At 47.1% G+C, this 17,802-nt stretch overlaps 1 protein-coding gene across 3 annotated transcripts in view; it reads left to right on the forward strand.

The window, feature by feature from the left end:
- The first annotated feature begins 11,652 nt into the window (after window positions 1–11,652).
- Window positions 11,653–17,802, forward strand: part of LOC147114980 (ATP-binding cassette sub-family C member 9-like) — a 332,333-nt gene continuing 326,183 nt past the window's right edge. For 2 of the 3 annotated variants that reach the window (XM_085993155.1, XM_085993157.1), the window contains exon 1: window positions 11,783–12,056. The gene's annotated coding sequence lies outside the window, so the exon portion shown is untranslated. Of the gene's footprint in view, window positions 11,746–11,782; window positions 12,057–17,802 lie in introns of those variants that run through there. The other variant, XM_085993156.1, reaches the window with a different exon arrangement.

Here is a 17,802-nt window from a genome sequence, read left to right on the forward strand (position 1 = left end):
TGTATCCTCGGCTGTGTGGTGGAAGATGGGGTAATTGGACCGGACCCTGACCGATTACGCCCCCTAAAGGAACTGCCCCTGCCACACAATCCCAAAGCTTTAAAAAGGTGCCTGGGATTTTTTTCGTATTATGCCCAATGGGTGCCCAATTACTCTGATAAGGCCCGACCCCTCATTAAATCGACGTCGTTCCCACTATCAGCTGAAGCTCGGGAGGTTTTCACCAGTATCAAACAGGACATTGAAAGGGCTGCACTGTGTGTAGTGGACGAAAGCATTCCCTTTCAAGTCGAAAGCGATGCATCAGACTTTGCCTTAGCTGCGACCCTCAATCAGGCTGGGAGACCTGTGGCCTTCTTCTCCCGAACCCTTCAGGGACCTGAAATCAGGCTCTCTTCTGTCGAGAAGGAGGCACAGGCTATAGTGGAGGCAGTGCGGCACTGGAGACACTACCTTGCCGGCAAACGTTTCACCCTGCTCACTGACCAGCGGTCGGTGGCTTTCATGTTTAATAACAAAGGGGGAAAATCAAGAATGACAAAATACTCAGGTGGAGGATCGAACTATCCACGTTCGACTATGATATTATGTACAGGCCGGGAGCCCTTAATGAACCCCCAGACGCCCTATCGTGGGGAATGTGTGCCAGCATTCATACGGACAAATTACAGGGTCTCCACAACGACCTCTGTCACCCAGGGGTCACCCGACTATACCATTTTATAAAGTCCCGCAATCTGCCCCACTCCATCGAGGAGGTCAGGGCAATGACCAGAGCCTGCCGCATCTGTGCGGAATGCAAGCCTCGTTTCTACAGGCCTGACCGTGCACACCTTATCAAAGCCACACGGCCATTCGAGCGCCTAAGTCTGGACCCCTTCCCTCTGCCGACCGTAACGTATACTTCCTCAATATCATCGATGAATATTCCCACTTCCCCTTCGCCATTCCCTGCCCAGACATGACCAGTGCCACGGTCATCAAGTGTCTCTGTAATCTATTCTGCATGTTTGGCATGCCGAACTACATACACAGCGATAGGGGGACGTCATTTATGAGTGACGAACTGCGCCAGTTCTTGCTCTCAAAGGGGATAGCCACTAGCAGAACCACTAGCTACAACCCCCAGGGTAATGGGCAAGTGGAAAGGGAGAATGCTACTGTTTGGAAGGCTGTCACGTTAGCCTTAAAGTCAAAAGGCCTTCCGACCTCCCGCTGGCAGGAAGTCCTCCCAGACGTGCTCCACTCCATAAGGTCTCTGTTATGTACAGCCACTAACGCTACCCCTCACGAAAAGATGTTCGTTTTCCCCCAGAAGTCCACCTCGGGCATATCTCTACCCGCATGGCTGACGTCTCCGGGGACAGTACTATTGCGGAAGCACGTGAGAGGCCATAAAACGGACCCCCTTGTGGAAAAGGTACAGCTCCTCCATGCAAACCCTCAGTACGCCTATATTGAATACTCTGACGGGCGAGAGGACACTGTTTCCATAAAAGACCTCGCTCCCTCGGGGAGCGGAGAGAACGATGAGAGACTACCCGAGGAAGACCTACACCAAAAAGAGACAGGACGCCCAGAGGTATCAATACCCAACTTTAACCTGGAGGACACTGCAGATAACCTGGAAGACACTGCGGAGGCCCGGACAGCGGAGGAACCAGAATCCACTCCCCTAGAGGCACCCCAACCGGCTTTGCGCCGATCACTGAGAACCGCAAAACCTCCTGACAGACTCACTTATACCAACTTTTAAGAAACATCACCCCGATGGACTAAATCTAAAGAAGGGGTGAATGTAATGAAATCTGTTTGTCTTGCCTGTATTCGTTTTGCACTCATGTATATTACCCTCCCCCACACGGTATATAGTTTCACTTCCTCTTTTCTGACTAACCTGGAAGGTTCCAGGTCTTGGCTCTTGGCTCCGCCCCTGACTTCTCTTACTTAAAGATCCCAAGATCTGTATGACTCATTCCTGTGAGCCAGTCGGTGTGTTGAGATGTTAGCTCTGATCTTAGTGATTAAAAGCCAACTTGTTAAAGTCTATAACTTCTAGTTTTGTGGTTATTGAAGGCACATCATAGTGGTTGAAGGTAAATCATCACAGCCCCAGGACATTGCTGCAGGAGTTCCTCAGGGCAGTGTCCTAGGCCCAACCATCTTCAGCTGCTTCATCAATGACCTTCCCTCCAACATAAGGTCAGAAATGGGGATGTTCGCTGATGACTGTTCAGCGCCATTCACAACTCTTCAGATAATGAAGCAGTCTATGCCCGCATGCAACAAGACTTGGACGACGTTCAGGCTTGGGCTGATAAGTGGCAGGTAATATTTGTGCCACACAAGTGCCAGGCAATGACTATCTCCAACAAGCGAGATTCTAACCACCACTCCTTGACATGCAACAACATTACCATCGCCGAATCCCCCACTATCAACATCCTGGGGATCACCATTGACTAGAAACTTAACTAGACCAGCCACATAAAAACTGTGGCAACAAGAGCAGGTCAGAGGCTGGGTATTCTGCGGCGAGTGTCTCACCTCCTGACTCTCCAAAGCCTTTCCACCATCTACAAGGCACAAGTAAGGAGTGCGATGGAATGCTCTCCACTTGCCTGGGTGAGTGCAGCTCCAACAGCACTCAAGGAGCTCGACACCAACCAGGACAAAGCAGCCCGCTTGATTGGCACCCCATCCACCACCTTAAACATTCACTCCATCCACCACCGGTGTACCGTGGTTGCAGTGTGTACCATCCACAAGATGCACTGCAGCAACTCATCTAGGCTTCTTTGGCAGCACCTCACAAACCCGCGACCTCTTCCACCTAAAAGGACAAGGGCAGCAGGTCCATGGGAACACCACCAAGTTCCCCTCCAAGTCACACACCATCCTGACTTGGAAATATATCGCCGATCATTCATCGTCATTGGGTCAAAATCCTGGAACTCCCTATCTAACAGCACTGTGGGAGTACCTTCACCACACGGGATGCAGCGGTTCAAGAAGGCAATTAGGAATGGGCTTTAAATGCTGCCCTTGCCAGCGACGCCACATCCCATAAACGAATTTAAAAAAAATCCAATATCAGTAATGGTGACCATGAAACTACTGGATTATCGTAAAAACCCATCTGGTTCACTGATGTCCTTTAGGGAAGGAAATCTGCCATCCTTACCCAATCTGGCCTATATGTGGCTCCAGACCCACAGCAACATTGTTGACTCTTAACTGCCCTTTGAAATGGCCCACTCAGTTGAAACCATCTGCTACGACAAAGTCACTGTACCTTCACCACATGGGTGGTAGTGGCTTCTCAAGAGCAATTAGGGATGGGCAAAAAATGCTGGCCTTGCCAGCGACGCCCGCATCCCAGGAACGAATAAAAATAGTAAAAGATCCCATAGCACTATTTGAAGAGCAGGGTGTCCTGGCCAATTTTTATCCCTCAACCTATACTTAAAACAGATTATACACTCACTATCTCATTGCTGTTTGTGGGACCTTGCTGTGCACAAATTGGCTGCCGCGTTTCCTACAACAGTGACTACACTTCAAAAGTACTTCATTGATTGTAAAGTGCTTTGGGATGTCCCGAGGTTGTGAAAATCATGATATAAATGCAAATTAATTTGTTCAAACTGTTCAATAAAAGTATATAGTAAGTAGAAATTCATCAGGCATCAAGATGACTGAATTTTGAGGGAGCCTTGGATGATGATGGTAACAGAAACTACAACATACATTTCATAGAATCATAGCACAGTACAGCACAGAAGGAGGCCACTCGGCCCATCAAGTCTGTGCTGGCTCTTTCGAAGACCAATCCAGTTAGTCTCACTTCCCTGCTCTTTCCCATATTCCTGCAATTTTTTCTCCTTCAAGTATTTATCCAATTCCCTTACTGGATGAACAGAAATTTCCTCCAACTAAATATTGGGAAGACCAAAGCCATAGTCTTCGGTCCCTGCCACAAACTCCATTCTCTAGCCACCAACTGCATCCCTCTCCCTGGCAACTGTCTGAAGCTAAACCAGTTTGTTCGCAACCTTGGTATCATATGTGACCCCGAGATGAGCTTCCGACCACATATCTGCGCCATTACTAAGACCGCCTATTTCCACCTCTGGAACATCGTCCTACTCTGCCCATGCCTCAGCTGATCTGCTGCTGAAACCCTCATCCATGCTTATGTTACCTCTAGACTTGACTATTCAATGCACTCCTGCCTGGCCTCCCACTTTCTACCCTCTGTAAACTTGAGGTCATCCAAAACTCTGCTGCCAGTGTCCTAACTCGCACTAAGTCCCGTTCACCCATCATCCCTGTGCTCACTGACCTACATTGGCTCCCAGTTAAGCAATGCCTTGATTTTAAAATTCTTATCCTTGTTTTCAAATCCCTCCATATCCTCCTCCCCTCCCTATCTCTGTGATCTCCTCCAGTCCCACAACCCTCCAAGATATCTGCGCTCCTCTATTTCTGGCCTCTTGAGCATCCCCGATTTTAATCATTCCACCATTGTTGGCTGTGCCTTCAGCTGCCAAGGCCCTAAGCTCTGGAATTCCCTCCCTAAACCTCTCCGCCTCTCTTTCTTCCTTTAAGACACTCCTTAAAACATACCTCTTTGATCAAGCTTTTGGTTATCTGCCCTAATATCACCTTATAAGAACATAAGAAATAGGAGCAGGAGTAGGCCATTTGGCCCTTCGAGCCTGCTCTGCCATTCAATAAGATCATGGCTGATCTTTTACCTCATTTCCTGAACTATCCCCATATCCCTTGATTCCCTTAATATTCAAATATCTATCGATCTCTGTCTTGAATATACTCAACGACTGAGCCTTCACAGCCCTCTGGGTAGAGGATTCCAAAGATTCACCACCCTCTGAATGAAGAAATTTCTCCTCATCTCAGTCCTAAATGGCCGACCCCTTATTCTGAGACAGTGACCCCTGGTCCTAGACTCCCCAGCCAGGGGAAACATCCTCCCTGCATCTATCCTGTCAAGCCCTGTAAGAATTTTGTATGTTTCAATGAGATCACCTCTCATTCTTCTAAACGCCAGAGAATATAAGCCTAGTCTACTCAATCTGTCCTCATAGGACAATCCCCCCCATCCCAGGAACTAGTCCGGTGAACCTTCGTTGCACTCCCTCTATGGCAAGTATATCCTTCCTTAGGTAAGGAGACCAAACTGTACACAATACTCCAGGTGTGGCCTCACAGTTGCAGTAAGATGTCTTTACTCTTATCCTCTTGTAATAAAGACCAACATACCATTTGTTTTCCTAACTGCTGTACCTGCATGTTAACTTTCAGTGATTCGTGTAAAGGACACTCAGGTCCCTCTGAACACCAACATTTCCCAATCTCTCACCATTTAAAAAATACTCTGCTTTTCTTTTTTTCCTACCAAAGTGAATAACTTCACATTTCTCCACATTATATTCCATTTGTCATGTTCTTGCCCACTCACTTAGCCTGTCTATATCTCCTTGAAGCCTCCTTGCATCCTCCTCACAACTTACACTCCCACCCAGCTTTGTATCATCAGCAAACTTGGATATATTACATTTGGTCCCCTCGTCCAAATCATTGATGTAGATTGTGAATAGCTGAGGCCCAATCTCTGATCCTTGCGGTATTACACTAGTTACAGCCTGCCAACCCGAAAATGACCTGTTTATTCCGACTCTCTGTTTTCTGTCCATGAACCAATCCTCAATCCATGCTAGTATATTACCCTCAATCTCATGAGCCCTAATTTGTTTTAATAACCTCTTGTGTGGCACTTTATCGAATGTGGCTCGGTGTCAAATTTTGTTTTATAATGCTCCTGTGAAGCGCCTTGGGACGTTTTACGGTGCTATATAAATACAAGTTATTGTTTGAAGGCTACTATTGAATCTGTATCCTCCACACTATCAGACAGTGCATTCCAAATCCTAACCACTCATTGCATAAACAGTTTTCCCTCAATCACCTTAAATCTGTGCCCTCTGGTTATCAACCATTCAACAGAGGTGGAAATGTTGTGAATTTTGGAATAAGCGGTCTTGGTGATGGAAAAAATATGGGGTTTAAAACTCAGCCCACCGAGACTACTTTAATGTTCTGATTCAGGCTGAGAGGGTGGCCAGGGAAGGGGCGGGACAATGGAATTATTGGCAAGTGAACAGAGTTTGTGGTGGGAGCTGTAGACAATGGTTTCAGTTTCCCACTGTTGAGCTGAAGCAAGTTTTGACTTATTCAAGACTTGGGGCTGAATTTTACCAGCCCTGAGGAGGTGGGTTTGGAGGCGGGACTGGTGGGAAAACTGGAAAAAATGATGGCGGGATCCCTGCCTCCACGCAACTTTGCCAGAGGCGGCTTGCAGAGTCAGTTTTAGTCGCGCCTCTGGGCAGCGGGATAGGCCCTTAAGGCACTTAACAACCACTTAAGTACCTCTATAATCCCATTTTGAGAGGCCTTTCAAATTTTGCCACATTTCCAGCATGCTGCATGTCTCTCCTGAAACACGCCAGCTAATCCTGTCGGGTTGACAAGTGGCTGGCTTCCTAACAGCTGCAGCTCCACCATAAAAACAGAGCTCTCACCAAGGATCAGTTGTAGGTGGCAGAACTTTGTTTTTTCAGGTCTTGGAGAACTTTTTGCAGGTCCACTGATCTTGGAAGTGGTGAAGCTAAGATCCATCTCCACTGTGACCACCTGGGAAAACCCTCTCCCCACATTGACTGAGCGCTTCCTTAACTGAGAAATCTATCAGCAGCATGGGAACCATTTATTTCCTTTCATCCTGGTCTTCAGATTCGGAGGATGAGCAGCCGCAGCAGCAGCAGAACCAGGCACAACAGCAACACCAACAGCAGCAACAACAGGAATGTCAACCTGCTGCTCACCCACCTGATGGTGCACAGGGCAGAAGGCGCCAGCACAGGGAAATACGTCGCTGCAGGAGATACCCCCAAAACAGGGTTTGCAGGATGAGGATGAGCTTCCTCAACATGACTGAGCAGCAATGCCAAAGGTGGCTGAGACTTTTGCAAGGTAGTCAGTGACATCTGCGCAATGCTGCACCAACACCTGGAACCCAGAGGAGTGGGTGGACACCCCTTACCAGTGGCTGTCAAAGTCACCACCGCACTCAACGTTTTTGCTTCAGGCTCTTTCCAGGGATCATCAGCGGCATCTCCAGGCGGCCGCACCCACTTGCATCAAACTGCATCCCTCTCCCTGGCAACTGATGCCCTCTTTGCCAATGCGCATAATTACATCAACTTCTCCACAGATCAAGCAAGTATAATCATGCGTGCGGTTGGCTTTGCAAATATGGCAGGCTTGCCAAGGGTTCAGGGCGTCATAGATTGCACACATGTGGCCCTTAAGGCACCCCATCACAACCCAACTTTTTATCAACCACAAGGGCTTCCACTCCCTCAACGTGCAGCTGGTGTGTAACCACAAGAAGGACATTTTGCATGTTTGCGCCAAGAACCCTGGCAGTTGCCATGACTTGTTCATCCTGTGGCAGTCTAGTGTGCCTCCGCTCTTCAGTCTGCCAAACCAACTTTGCGGATGACTACTTGGAGACAAGGCCTATCCCCTGAAGACGTGGCTAATGACACCATTCAGGAGGCCATCCAACGAAGCTGAGGAGCCACCTTTCGACCAGATCCATCATCGAGCAAACCATCAGCTTGCTGAAGATGCAATTCAGATGCCTTGACAGATCAGGTGGAGCCCTGTAGTACTCAGCAGCCAGGGTCTCCAGAATCGTTGTGGTCTGCTGTGCACTGCACAACATCACACAGCATCATGGCTTGCAGCTGCCTGAGAAACAATGGCTTAGCGCATAGCCTCCTCAGATGAGGAGGAAGAGAACGAAAATGAAGACCTTGCGGATGCGCATCAACCAGCTGCAGTAGCACATGAGCACATTGCTGCCCAGGATGCAAGGGACGCACTCATCTTGGCCAGATTTGCTTAAGTTGCCCATTCAAACACATGTGCCTGGCACCTTCTTACCACACCATGGACAATGGACAAGAACCTGTGGCTTCCTATCACTCTGACCACTATCATGACAAATACAATTTGCCCTCAATGTGGAACTTCCATTTCCTAAATGGCAAAATCCAGAACTTCAACATTTTGCCATCACTTCATTTGACTAAAGGATGGCATTTAACAATTAAACACAACAGAACACCAAAGTGACTACCCTTGTGACTACTTGTGCATTATCTTCCTCTTACGCGTGCTCCTACGTGGTGCTTCCCCTGTGGCTTCAGCAGATGTGGAGGCCTCTTGCTCACTCTCATGTTGCTCCTGTTTCGACACCTTTGGTGGGCGTCCTCTGTGACCTTGGTGGCCTGTGAGGGCTCACCAACAGTCTGCTCCTCCTGCAGCTGTGCAGGGGCTGAGACGCCCATCTCAGTTGGGTGAGGACACTGGTGGGGCTCTGACCGAGGGCTCCACAGTGGCATGGGAGTGTGAGCACTTGGAGAGGAGCCCCCACTTCCTTGTTCTCTGCCACCAACATCCCTCTCATGGGTCAGCCCCACTTCAAAGCTAGCAAGTGGCTTGACAGCACCTTGTTGCACATCAGGGGGGCCATGAGGACCAGTTTCTGCATTGGCAGTCCTACTCCAGAGGACTTCCATGAAGGTCTGGTTTCTCTGATCAATAGCTGTCCATTACTCCTCCAGAGATGTCACCATGTTTTCCACACTCTGGTGACTTAGCTCCTCCATGGCTGTAGCCACCCTCTCCTCTAACGTAGCCATCCTTTCCACGGAGGTAGCCATCCTTTCCACGGAGGTAGCCATCCTTTCCGCGGTGATGTGTTGATTCACCAATGCCTCCATAAAGGCTCTGTTCATGTTAGCGTTGGACTCCACCATACGCGCCACACTCGCAGTGACCCTGGAGACAAAACCTGCCAGAGACTCCTGCATCTGTTCCTGGAATTCCAGCATCACTCTCCTTCTGGATGGACCCAGAGGCACAGGGTCCACATGCAGCTAAGCAGAGCTGGGAGCACCCTGCGGCCTCTGACGAGGACTCTCTACTGCTGTCCCTGTCTCCACCATCTGCTGATGCTCACTTGTGAGTTGTGATACACCAGATGACAACACTACTCTATGTTGCAAAGGTCCCACCGAGGTGTGCGTATCTGCGCTCGTGCTGGGTGCGCTGAATTCTGCTGACACTGCGCTCTCAGAGGTTGCAGGTTCCTCTGAGGAGTCTTCCGGCTCAGCCTCTTCCTCCTGGACAATGGGGAGGAGGGCTGTCGATGGTCCTGTGAGGGAGTAAAGGCATGAGTTAGACATGTGATATAAACATTGCATGCACATTGAATAGTGCAGATGATCATAAGTCAATCTGTTTGAGCATCAAAAGCCATATCAGTCACCCATGCAATGTCAATGAGAGAGATGCAAAACTATTCTGTCACCAGCTTGCTCTGATGTGCCCGTCTGTTTGTCCCCCACTTCCACATCCTCCTCAGCGCCAATGATCTCTAGGGCCACCTCCTCTGCTCTGGTAAGATGGGCTATTGAGGCTGGTCTTTGCCCTTTCCCTCTCATTGTGGGCTCTCTTTTCCTGCAATAAGGGACACAAGTGGAGTTTGAGTGAGAATGATGGAGTGAGTGTAGATAATCTATAGCACAGATGCTTAGAAGGATACAAAGATGGAGTGAGGTCCCAATACTAAGGGCCCTCTCTGTGTGTTGTTAGTTGTTGTCATAGCATAACAGTAATAAGGAGTGTGAGGGCAGCATAGTCGAATAGTTAAGTGATTGTGCACATAGAGAGGGGATGGTTAAGGGTCCAAGGGATGTAAGGGTAAAGAGGGATGTGTAGGAGTAGGTTGACAATGCAGGGTGATGGTGCTGAGAGGAGATGGGGAGCAGAATGAGGGTAAAGGTGATGGTATACTCACTTTGCCTGTTCGGAGAAGTTAATTGAACCTCTTTCGGCACTGCAGCCAGGTTCTGCTACACATCGATCTGGCACTCACCTCCTGGGCAACTTGCAGCCACACAGCTTTGGTCTGCTGAGGAGATGTTTTCCTCCCAGAGGGTGGAAAGAGCACCTTCTTTTGTGCTTTGGCTCCCTCCACCAGAGCATGGAATGAGTCATCATTAAACCGAGGTGAGGCCTTGGGCCTTGAAGTCGACATTGCAATAGCTCCAAGAACTCTTTTCAACTGAAGCAAACACAAGCGTTTAGGCACAAAATGAACCAAGGCTGCTTGGAGCCCTTAAATGCAGCTGGAGAAATGATGTCATCGTGGGCGAGTTTCAGGGCCAAAAAACGAATTGGGCCAGGGGTTCGCACATGCTGGGAATCAATTGCCCAATTAGGGCAAAATCGCAATTTTTTCCCGCCCGACAGTTGAGGCGGGATCGGGACCCGCCGACCACCTGACCCGCACCCAATCCGCCACCAATGGCAAAATTGAGCCCTTGATCTCTGATGTTGTCTGACAGATGGAGGCATTCGAGAGGTGGACAATGATGGTGGAGAGGTAAAAGTGAGTAACATCAGTGTACATGTGAAAGCTGCCTGTGTGCTTGTGGTTGATGTGGCAACATATCAATAAAGAGGAGGAAGGAGCCAAGGATAAATCCTTGTGAAACTTGGAGGTGATGGTACAGAGGGGGTTAGAGAAGCCTTGCTGATTGGAATATCCACAAACACGAGAGAATCCACAAGAATGCCCTACCAGTTGCCCCCATGGGGCAAAACAGAACGTAGGACCATTCACTTTGATGAGGTGATGGTTGGGAATGATATTTGTGCTGTTATTATCACTTCAATATTAAAGAAATTTTACCACTGGAGTAATCGCCTGTTCAACAACCACCAACAATGTCATGGGTTAATAGCAAGTACACCATGATTAATATATTGATTCAACAGAGCGTAGTGCTGCATTGCAGGTTTCACCATTAGTGCATGTGCTTGTATTGATAGTAACTGTTCTGTCCATTCATTATTTTTCATCTGTTTCATTTAGTTCATTTCAGAGAACATAATAATGCAATTACTCCCACTGTGTAATTTTGTTGAAAATGATTCTGTTACTTGCTTGATGCAGTGACTGGGAGAGATATAGAATTGCTGCGTTGTCAGTCTCATGAATGAACTCTGATAAAGATTGGGTTGTAGCAATAAGCAGATTTGTATTTTAACAGGACCTTTATAATCTCAGTTTACTTGTTGGGAACTGAGGTTCTTGCCTGGAGATACCAAAGTTATCTGGGAAACTCAGATACTGAAGTAACCCACACCAAGATGTATCTTGCCTGTATGCTTCTGTATTGTTTTACACACTGTCCAGAGTCCAGGAAATCAGTCAATCCTCTCAGTCAGCTCATACTAATTAATAATAATCAAAGAATGAAAGATACTTAGTCAAAATAATTACATTTCCATTTCCAAAGAGTTGTTAGGAAAACGTATTTCTCTCCTGTATATTAAACCAAGAAAAGTATTTGAAAGAATACACCATAATACAATCATTTGGGCTGAGGAAATGTACATAAATTATAAATTCTACCGATGATCAGTCAATGGCTGTGTCTATAATTTTGTTCCATTTTAACCCTAATTTTTAAAGCTTTTAAAAAAAAAGGTAGAACTTAAACTCGGCCGACCCTGGTGATCTGAAAATAGCAAAAAGGCTCATCACACAGCGATCAGTCACCCAGCAGGGAAATAGAACAGGTGAGTTAGTGAAAGGCTGATTTTTCTGCTGTTAACTCTGGGACTCGCGCCCCGGAGGATCTGTGTCAATAAACACCCGGTCTTCATCCCGAGCCAGCCCCACAGGAGCGCGACCTGGCCAGCCGGGGCCGGGGGCCGGGATGTGGTGTAACCAGCTCCCCCGCCATTTGATGCTCTTACACAACCGCTCTCCTTCCTTCCAGTAAGCGAACAGCGGGGGAGTTCGGCTGGAGCTGGGGATGCCCGGGCGCTCAGTGCAAGCCGCCAGCTGCTCCGCCTCAGCCGCAGCCTCACCGGCGCCCCGTGCCCAGGTAAGTCACTCGGTGGCGGCCCGCTGACGCTACCGGCCGGCTGTCACTCCGTGGCAAGGCCGAGGATTATTGGGGCCTAACGGTACATGCATGCAGCTGCCAGGTCGGGTCTGTGGGGGGGCAAACACGTCTGTCAGAACCATTGCCAGAACCCTTTAAATTTGTTACTTGTTTGCAATAAAATCTGTATAGTGGTGACCTTTTAAAGCAAGTAAGTCAAAATATTTTGCAGGCTGCTCTGACCTGGCGCTCTTACTGAGTTGAGATAAACCCGACAGAACAAAACCTTGTAGTAAAGTAAAATATGGGTCGGCAATTTGGAGAGTCCGTCCAGAGCTTTGTGTGTTGCGAAGCTGCAACCTGTCTCTGCATCTGACTCAAATCTGTGTCTAGGCAGAAGTGGCTGCATATTTGCATGATGGGTTTAATGGTGTGTTTTACTCCAGCTGATCTGGAAGGAGGTGGGACCGGTTGTGAAGAGCTGCTCGGTTTTCTTAACGTTGTGACTTTTAATATTTAAGCAAGACCGGTGTATAGGAAATGTAAATGCCAATACTGAAAGTGCATGGAATATATGATTGCATGACAGGTAGTATTTCGGTCATGTCGTGCCATGTGTTGCATCTCCTGCGCTTGCACGGGAAGGTGCCGGGCGAAGGGGAAGGGCTGTTAGGGGTGATTGAGGAGTGGACCAGGGTGTCGCGAGGGAGCGGTCCCTTCGGAATGCTGAAAGGGGAGGTGAGGGGAAGATGCGTTTGGTGGTGGGATCACGTTGGAGGTGGTGGAAATGGTGGAGGATGATCGTTGAATGTGGAGGCTGGTGGATGAAAGGTGAGGACAAGGGGAACCCTATCATGGTTCAGGGAGGGAGGGGAAGGGGTGAGAGCAGAAGTGCGGGAAATGGAACGGACACGGTCAAGGGCCGTGTCAACCACAGTAGAGGGGAATCCTCGGTTGAGGAAAAAGGAAGACATGTCGGAAACACTAGTATGGAAGGTGGCATCGTCAGAACAGACGCGGCAGAGATGGAGAAACTGGAAGAATGGAATAGAGTCCTTACAGGAAGTGGGGTGGGAGGAAATGTAGTCCAAGTAGTTGTGGGAGTCAGTGGGCTTGCAGTGGATGTTTGTCGAAAGCCGATCGCCAGAAATGGAGACGGAGAAGTCAAGGAAGGGAAGGGAAGAGTCGGAGATGGACCATGTGAAGGTGAGGGAATGGTGGAAATTGGAAGCAAAGTGAATGAACTTATCTAGCTCAGGGCGAGAGCAGGAAACAGCATCGATACAGTCATCAATGTACCGGAAAAAGAGATGAGGGAGGGGACCTGAGTGGGACTGGAACAAAGAATGCTCCACATATCCCATGAAAAGGCAGGCATAGCTAGGGCCCATGCGGGTTCCCATAGCAACACCTTTAATTTGGAGGAAGTGAGTGGAGTCAGAGGAGAAGTTGTTCAATGTGAGAACAAGTTCAGCCAGACGGAGTAGGGTGGTGGTGGATGGGGACTAGTTGGGCCTCTGTTCAAGGAAGAAGCGGAGCGCCCTCAGGCCGTCCTGGTGGGGGATGGAGGTGTAGAGAGATTGGACGTCCATAGTGAAAAGGAGACGGTTGGGGCCAGGAAACTGTTAAATTGACGGAGGGCGTCGGAAGAGTCGCAAATGCAGGTGGGAAGAGACTGGACAAGGAGGAAAAAATAGAGTCGAGATAGGAAGAGCTAAGTTCCGTGGGGCAAGAACAGGCTATTAAATATTAAATGTCCTCATGTGGTATGTGCTTTTTTTGGAAAAGAAATGCTAATAATCTGATTAACTAGGTAGACCATGATTCTAACCTTTGTCTTTGGAATCATTTGAAAAGTGGGTTCTGAAGAGGATATATTTCTTTGTTGACGGAGCCATGTTTAAGGAAAAAAAGTGGTTAGATCACTATTAGTTAACAAGACTGCTAGTGTATTGATGTATTTTTAATTGGCGTGAGAAATGTTATTCAAGTTTCATTGTAAGTTGGGCCCTTTACTGGAAAAATAGTATTCATGTTGCAGTGGTTTCTTTAATCGGCTGACCTCAAACTACTATTTGATCCTTGAACGCCAGTCCAATAAATGGGGTTGTGCCTGTCAGAATAGTAGACTTGTAAAATAGTCTTGTCAGTCTTAAAATGTAAAGGCAGCTTCTGCGAATACACAGTAGAGAGTAACCTTTTTGTGGTGATGTTGCAAAGAGTATGCTGATAGTAATCCTACAGAAATTATAAAGGAATGTTAAATTGTTTTACAGATATCCTCATAAGAAAAAACAGTGTCTGAATATTGATAGGGAGATGGCAAATAATTGCCCCATATGTGTATGCCTTGGTAAGGACACTACTTTGGCTTCAGCATCTCCAGTACAGTATAAAGAAAGAAATTTGCCATGGTTAAAGCTTTTGATTGCTCTCAAGTAACTGATACTGGAATGTACATACATAGTACAACTTTAAATAAATTCTTACCTGGTGTTAGCGTAGAATTTCACTTGCTTTGCATGAGATTTAAAGCAGAACATTTGAGTACAAAATTCTAAATCAAACATAACATTTCTTGACTGTAAACTATTTGCTTTTTGTGGTATATATCAATGATTTGGACTTGAATGTAGGAACTATGATTAAGAAATTTGCAGATGATACAAAAATTGGCCGTGTGGTTGATGATGAAGTAGAAAGCTGCAGACTGCAGGAAGATATTAATGGACTGGTCAATCTGGAGAAATGTGAGGTAATGCATTTGGGGAGTGCTAACGAGGCCAAGGAATACACTATAAATGGTAGGACACTGCGAATTTCAGAAAATCAGAGGGACCTTGGAGTGCATGTCCACGGATCCCTGAAATAGATAAGGTGGTTAAGAAGGCATACGGGATACTTGCCTTTATTAGCCGAGGCATAGAAACATAAAAGATAGGAGCAGGAGTAGGCCATTCGGCCCCTCGCACCTGCTCCGCCATTTAATGAGATCATGGCTGATCATCCAAATTCAGTACCCTGTCCCTGCTTTCTCCCTATATCCCTTGATCCCTTTAGCCTTAAGAAATATATCTAACTCCTTCTTGAATATATTTAATGAATTGGCCTCAACTGCCTTCTGTGGTAGAGAATTCCACAGGTTCACCACTCTCTGGGTGAAGAAATTCCTCCTCATTTCTGTCCTAAATGGTTTACCCCTTATCCTTAGACTGTGACCCCTGGTTCTGGACCTTCCTGCCATCGGGAACATCCTTCCTGCATCTAGTCTGTCTAGTCCTGTTAGAATTTTATAAGTTTCAATGAGATACCCTCTCATTCTTCTAAACCTCAGCGAATATAAGCCCAATCGACCCAATCTCTCCTTATACATCATTCCTGCCATCCCAGGTATCAGTCTGGTGAATCTTCGCTGCACTCCCTCCATGGCAAGAACATCCTTCCTCAGATAAGGTGACCAAAACTGCGCACAATACTCAAGGTGTGGTCTCACCAAGGCCCTGTACAACTGCAGCAAGACATCCTTGCTCCTGTACTCGAATCCTCTCGCTATGAAGGCTAACATACTATTTGCCTTCTTAACCGCCTGCTGCACCTACATGCTTACCTTCAGCGACTGGTGCACAAGGACACCCAGGTCTCTTTGCACTTCCCCTTCTCCCAATCTATTGCCGTTCAGATAATCTGTCTTCCTGTTTTTGCCACCAGTGGATAACCTCGCATTTATCTACATTGGGCAGATGCATGGCAGATGCAGTATAATCACCCAACCTGTCCAAATCATCCTGGAGTTTCTCTGCATCCTCCTCACAGCACACACGCCCACCCAACTTTGTGTCGTCTGCAAACTTGGAGATATTACATCTAGTTCCCTCGTCTAGATCATTAATATATACTGTGAATAGCTGGGGTCCTAGCACCGATCCATGCTGTACCCCACTAGTCACTGCCTGCCACTCGGAAAAAGACCCGTTTATTCCAACTCTTTGCTTCCTGTCTGCCAACCAGTTCACTATCCAAGTCAGTACCTTACCCCCCAATCCCATGTGCTTTAACTTTACACGCTAATCTCTTATGCGGGACCTTATCGAAAGCCTTCTGAAAGTCCAAATACATCACATCCACTGGTTCTCCCTTATCTATTCTACCAGTTACATCCTCAAAATTCCAGTAGATTAGTCAAGCATGATTTATCTTTTGTAAATCCATGTTGACTTTGTCCAATCCTGTCACTGTTTTCCAAGTGCTCTGCTATTACATCTTTTATAATGGACTCTAGCATTTTCCCCACTACCGATGTCAGGCTTACCAGTCTATAATTCCCTGTTTTCTCTCTACCACCTTTTTTGAATAGTGGGGTTACATTAGCTACCCTCCAATCCATGGGAACTGTTCCAGAGTCTATAGAATTTTGGAAGATGACCAGCAATGCATCTATTATTTCTAGGGCCACTTCCTTAAGTACCCTAGGATGTCGATTATCAGGCCCTGGGGATTTATCGGCCTTCAATCCCGTCAATTTCACAGAAATCACAGAATCCCCACAGTGCAGATAGAGGCCATTTTGGCCCATCGAGCCTGCACCGACACATATCCCACCCTATCCAATCCCCTAACACTAAGGGTCAATTTATCATAGCCAAATCAACCTAACCTGCACATCTTTGGACTGTGGGAGGAAACCGGAGCACCCGGAGGAAACCCACGCAGACACAGGGAGAATGTGCAAACTCCACACAGACAGTCGCCCGAGGCCTGATTTGAACCCGGGTCCCTGGTGCTGTGAGGCAACAGTGCTAACCACTATGCCACCGTGCCCCCCATTTCCCTAACACCATTTCCCTATAAATACTGATTTTGTTCAGTTCTTCCCTCTCATTAGACCCTATGTTCCCCGACATCTCTGGGAGGTTATTTGTGTCCTCCTTTGTGAAGACAGAACCAAAGTATGTATTTAATTGGTCTGCCATTTCTTTGTTCCCCATTATAAATTATCCTGATTCTGAATGCAAGGGACCTACACTTGACTTCACCAATCTTTTTCTCTTCACATAGCTATAGAAGCTTTTACAGTCAGTTTTTATGTTCCCTGCAAGCTTACTCTCATACTCTATTTTCCCCCTCTTAATTAATCCCTTTGTTCTCCTAACGTTTTCTGCCCCATGGTATTTCTCCGCTCTACCCATACAGATTCCACATCATCAGAGCTAATATCCTTCCTTACTATTGTTATTCTCCTCTTTAACTAGCAATGCTACCCCACCTCCTTTTCGCCTGTCTTTCCTGAATATTGAATACCCCTGGATGTTGAATTCTCAGCCTTGGTCACCCTGGAGCCATGTCTCCGTAATCCCAATTATATCATAGCCGTTTACATCTATTTGCGCAGCTAATTCATCCACCTTATTATGAATGCTCCTCGCATTAAGACACACAGCCTTCAGGCTTGTTTTTTTAACACTCTTAGACCTTTTAGAATTATTATTTACTGTGGCCATGTTTGATTTAAACCCTTGATTTCTCTGACTTCCACTTTTGCTTTTCTCCTTCCTGTCTTTTGCTTCTATCCTTGCTTCCCTTCTCTCTGTCTCCCTGCACAGGTTCCCATCCCCCTGCCATTTTAGAATATAAGAGCAGGGAGGTTATGCTTGAACTGTATAAAACACTAGTTAGGCCGCAGCTAGAATACTGCGTGCAGTTCTGGCCATCACATTACAAGAAGGATATGATTGTACTAGAGAGGGTG

The sequence above is a fragment of the Somniosus microcephalus genome, chromosome 7 (genome assembly GCF_052327205.1).
Source record: "Somniosus microcephalus isolate GS21.2 chromosome 7, FLI_Smic_1.0, whole genome shotgun sequence".
Lineage (NCBI taxonomy): Eukaryota > Metazoa > Chordata > Chondrichthyes > Squaliformes > Somniosidae > Somniosus > Somniosus microcephalus.